The following is a 5,986-nucleotide window of genomic DNA, read 5'->3' on the forward strand; positions in this document are numbered from 1 at the left end:
GTATCAACCGATTCAAATAAATGAAAAGAAGGAACGCCAGGCCCATCAGCAGAAACAGCCTCCAACTTGACTTCCTTAGGAGAAATAGACTCACCACTGACCTCAGAAATAGACTTGACCTCTACGGTACCTGCATTAAAAGAATCATTAGAAATGGAAAACTCTGAATTAGACTCAGAGAATGACACATACTTATAAACAACTGATTTTTTTGAGGGAGAATGACAGGACTGAAAAGTAACCTGAGGTAGGACCTGAGAGGTCCAGTTAGTCAAAGGTCCCTCAGCCGGGGTGATAAGATGAGTGGGATTGAGTATAAGCGGGCTCTTGCCGATCACGGCCACAGTCTGTGACCTCTCATGAAAAAGGGAGCTTAGTGCATCCGGCTCCATTGTATCTGCCCAGTCTATTTCAGCGGTCTGTAAGCTTACCGGCTCATCATCTAAATCACAATCAAAGAAAATTTCCAATCCAGGAAGTCTCTGCCCAGTAGACTCGTCTATCCAGGTTTCAGTAAAACCACAGAAAGGAAAATTTGCTCCTTCTTTACAGAAACGACCATTCATTCTTAGATCAAATGGTCCCATCGGTAAGTCCATACCTCTGCGGCGACACTCTGCCCGTTTTATCATGTACCGCTTCATCTCTTTGACCTCTGCCTTAGTCGGTTCATAACCAAGTCCAAACAAACCATTAAAGGTCTTGAATACTGGCCACTCAGTCATACCCTGATGGTATCTGCCCAGTCCTGCCCTTGGGATATAACCCTGTAGACGTATCATCCTGACTACGTTGGAATTTGTACTGCTCAAAAAGAAGATCTCTTCATTCATTGCTTCTTTAATAGTTATAGGCGCCACTTCTAAGGAGAAACCAGTCAAACTAATATCTCCCTCCTTTCCCAGGGTCAATTCCTGCGAAATCTGACCCACTTCAAAATCTGGGTCTCCCTTAACAGTGACCACCTTATGGTTCAGAATGAATTTTAATTTCTGATGTAAGGTGGATGGAACAGCTCCAACCTTATGTAACCATGGGCGGCCAATCAACAACCGAAAGGAGGCCTTAATTCAAGAACTTGGAACTCAATATCGAATTCCTCTCCACCTATTTGCACTTCAGTTATTAAAGTCCCTATCACATCACGCCTAGTCCCATCATAGGCCAAGATACCCTGATCTGAAGGAATGAAGCTCTCGGGTCCAAAACCCAAAGCAGTTGATGTGCTTAATGAGCATACGTTCAGGGCAGACCCATTATCGATAAGGACTTCATGCACCTTCTTTTTGTTACAAACGACAGTAATTCGGAGCGACTTTGTATGGTCCTTCCCCTCTGGTGGCAAATCTCTGTCTGTGAATGAAAGAGTTTTTGTCGCTCTTGCCACGGAAACTACGCTGCCCAGCTGGTCAGGAGTTATCTCAACAGACACCTGAGCAGAGTTTAACTCTTTCAACACCACTTTCCGGTGTTTTGAGGATGACATCAAAAGACCCCAAACAGAGATGTTTGCTTGGGTTTTCTTTAACTGCTTCAGAAGATTATCATCTTCTTCATTTATGACAAGCCGATTCTGCCTCTGGCCATCAGCAGCCTTTGCAATCTCTGCCGGATTGTCAGCGCTCAACTCAGGAGGCTTAAAGACTCGCCCTCCCCCGGTCATGTGACGCATCTCGTCACATTGATCATCTAGTAGCAGCAACTCATCATCATCCATACTTAAAATGTAAGGAATTCTGACATCTTCTTGTTGGAAGTCATCCATTTCCAAAACATATGGAGTCTTCCCTTCTTTCCCCATATCACCATAATGAGAGGTATATGACTGAGACGAAGAGGACTCAGCAATCTCTATGTCACTGAATGACAATATATAAGGCTGCTTCCCTTTCACATCTTGAAGCTCTTCCTCATCAAACTCCAAAACATATGTGTTATCTGTCATGATAGCACATATAAGGGTAAAGGGATCAAGGACAGGCTCATCCAAAAAGATGGCATTTGTTGTAGGAGGAGGAGCAGCACGATGATTCGGGAGAGGATTCTGAGTAATATTCGGCCCTTTAACTGAGAGCTCATCCTTATCAATCAGGTTTTTGATGGCATGCTTCAAGGTGAGGCAATTTTCAGTCAAATGGCCAGAATTCCTGTGATACTCACAATGCTGGTCCAGCCTCCAGTATGGTGGTAATGGATTTGGCACAGGTTTTAGATCCGGAAGTTTTATCTTTTTGTCCCTTACCAGCTTTTTCAATATCATTGGTAAAGGGTAAGGGAGGGGATCGAATTGCCTGAAAACATTTTTCTTTACCGGTCTGGCCACCTCAGCAACAGCCTTGACCTCTGGTCTGAAAGCTGGCTTGAAATAGTTCATTGCATGCACCTCTTTAGGTGGGGCCATAGGCCTCTTGCCTTCCCTCACATCGGACAGTGCCTTCGCTCTGAGGCCCTTAGCTATAGCGTCCTCCGTCTGGGTGCCAGTTTTTATCAAGTGATCAAAACTGGGATAGTGCTGGGGCGCTATGAAATGGAAATACTGCGGAGACAGACTTTTGATCACCAATTTGATCTGATCTTCTTCTGGCATCCTCTGACTCAACTGTGCAGACTTGCGCCTCCAGCGCCTGATAAACAACGTGAAAGTTTCTTGGGGACCTTGCTTTAACTGTTTCAAATCTCTCTTTGTTATCTCAATCCCCTCCTCCATCGAGAATTGCTCAACAAAAAGGTTCGATATATCATCTAAAGTTTTGGTTTCTTCCGGCTTCAACCTCAGAAACCACTTCTTAGCTATTCCCAAGAGAGACATGGGAAATAGCTGAGCCATCTGTTCACGACTCAACCCATGCTGTTGAGAGAGAGTTATGAACCATCTGACATGGTTCCTCGGGCACCCAGTGCCATCATACCTATCATAATCTGGTGCTTTGAACTTCGGCGGTAAAGTAACAATGGGAGTCTCAAAGTACTCAGAGATATCGAACCTCTTCGGCCCTTGGAATTTCATGCTTTCAATGTCCTTGGCCATCTTCTGACACATACTGAATAACTCCTTCTCCCTATTCGTCTGCGGAGCACAATATTCTTCAGCATATTGATCCTCGTCGAGGTCAATCTCCTCATCAAAAACATGAGGTCTATTGGGAGCACGAAATGCAGAAGGAGTAGACTGGATGATAGGCGCTCTAGAAGTAGAGGTCTTGTTGGTATTTTGGGATTTCAGCACAGCCATTTCCTCTTTCAACCCCGAGATATCTCGAGACATGTTTCTCAGCATCTCTTGAATAACCATCATGGGATCAGTTAAATCAGCCATTAGATCAGACTCAGATGAGTTAGGTAACTCAAGTGTAGGGGATAAAGATTCTCTGGATGATATAGGTGAGTCAAAATGACGGACAAGTCTAGGGACAGAGGATGATCTAGACCAAGTAGGTTTAGACTGGTTATCTTTTGATGGAGCGATGGTTGCTCTCTTTCAGAATCCTGAATGGAAATTAACATATTAGATTAAATGAGTGATGAGTGAAATAAGACATTCTGAGCAAATAAAGATAAGAGAAAACAAACACACTTTCATTGATAAAATTTGAATTGTGATTACAACAGCTGAACTGGTAAAAGAAAGGATAGCATGGCCAAAACAGTGAAATTCTGAACAATAAGATGCTTAGGACAAGATAGATGAAGATTCTCAATCGTCGTTTTCCTCCAACCTAGCCCTCTTAGGTTTACGATTTTCGATCCTCTCCAATAACCACTGATAATACCCCTCAGATACTCCACAATAAGTCTTGCCTCGCAAGCTCCACGATAATCGCATTACTTTATGATCCCAATCTCTACAGATTTCTTCTGCAATATGACGATTGAATTGTACAAGAGGACGATCAGGTGTTGGGATATAAAACTCAGTTCGAAAATCCCCATGCGAACATTCAGTTTGAAGTCCTCCGAACTGACGGAAGATACGGTCTGGGATATAGAATGAGGTTTTCTCCAGACCAAGGAATTGAACAATTCTATTAGCTCGGGTCTGGATCACGAACTGATGATAAACAGGGAACCACCAAGCAATTTGATCAGCTTGACGGGAAGCTAACCACTCAATCCATTCAGCCTTAGAATAGGAAAAAGTTTTGTGTTCCCATTGGTCAAACTTGGACAAGGTAAAGTCTTTGTTTTGCAAAGGTACATAAATTTGGAGTTTTAAACAGAGCCAAATGTACAGAAGGACTGGGGATCCAGCAAAAGTGATACGGACTCCATTGACAATGTCATCCAATCCATTTAGGGTTTCTGCAAGCATGGTGGGGATTGGATTACTCCCTTTGGAAATTTGATATACAAAGTCTAAAAGCTTAGGGGAAACATAATGGATATCTTGGGAAAGTAACCATTTGGAGTAAACACACAAAATTAGGGCATGACTACGGCTGGTTTGAAATTCCTTAGTCAGCTTACCAGGCTGAGCAAAAAATTTGACCAATTGCTTAATGGACACACCTTTCTCCCCTAAGATGGATTCAACTGGAACAACTTGGGGGGAAATAAGCTGCTCAAAGACATGATTATAACCTAACTTGGTATCAATTTTGACCAAGGGGCTAGAGCGATCACGGTCCATCAAATAACACCATTCGTCAAAAATGGGGCAGACCTCTTGCATGCCGAATCGAAACACATGGACATCAGGTTGCCAAAAGGTGGCGGCTGCCTTAAGGAGGTTCCAATCAATCTTATTGGTAGCAAGACTGTAGAAATGGGAAAAGTCATGACCAGAGAAGCTAAGGCGACCACCTCTACGATCAGAAATCCACTCTTTTAACACCTCATTAGACATGATAAATCACCTGATAATCAAAGAAGGTAAATAAGATGAGAATAAGGTCAACTCTAAATATTGAATTACAAAAGGAAAAGTATTGACAATAAATCATATACTCAAAGGATACAGGTAAGATACAAGTAGGATCAAACTTTTCCATCAATGATCTCGCTATGATCCAAGGGTAAAGAGATAAATGATAAACATGGATCAAATGGATAGTCACTGGATGATAGATCGTGGTCATAAGAATGACAAAGTAGGGTCAAGGACCAAATCTAAATCTGCATAATGGGTGGATACATTTGATCAACTTAGACAAAAAGCTCCTACTAAGAAGTAGATCCTGGTCTAAGAATCAAGAAATACCAAGATTGGATTTATCATCAATGAAACAAGATGTAGACCATGGTCATAATAGGGTCAAAATAGAATCCACTGACCAGGTCTAAATCTGAAAGATGAACTGATATGAAGGATAGATTTAGACAAGGAAGCCTCACAAGATGAGTAAGCCCGAGTCTAAAAGGATCAAATTTACCATGAATGAATCAAAAGATAGACCATAACCACAAGGGTGACAAGGAAAGAGCCACAGGCTAGATCTAAATCTGAAAAAATGATTAATATAATTGATTGGATTAAATAAGGAACCTTACTAAATAAGTAGGCCCTAATCTAATAATCAATAAATATAGGTATATGATTGGATTAAATAAGGAACCTTACTAAATAAGTAGGCCCTAATCTAATAATCAATAAATATAGGTATATATATATATACCCTAACCAGGGGCGCCAAATAAATATATATCCCCAGCAGAGTCGCCAGCCTGTGGACCCCGATCCGGGAGAGAGGTGGGGGACGAGCCCCCAGCGGCCTCTTGGATCATCCACGTGTGAAGGAGAGCTCTACCAAGGAACTCTCGAAACGGATGCCACCCTCATAGCATAGCACGAGTGGCGATATAAAAGAGATACCTCTCGATTCGGGAACAAGTCCAGATTCGAAACGTACCTAAACAAACTCAGAGTCGCCATCCATGGTATACGGCCATGGATCCTTTAAACAAAAATATGCTTCGTATACCATGGATAACCAGAAATATATATGGGTTCGTGCCTGATTACTAATGGAGAAGGTCTGAGAGCACCCCC

Source organism: Tasmannia lanceolata, unplaced genomic scaffold, assembly GCF_043159265.1.
Source record: "Tasmannia lanceolata isolate RefF3 unplaced genomic scaffold, GAP_Taslan_0.1 ptg000003l, whole genome shotgun sequence".
Taxonomy (NCBI): domain Eukaryota; kingdom Viridiplantae; phylum Streptophyta; class Magnoliopsida; order Canellales; family Winteraceae; genus Tasmannia; species Tasmannia lanceolata.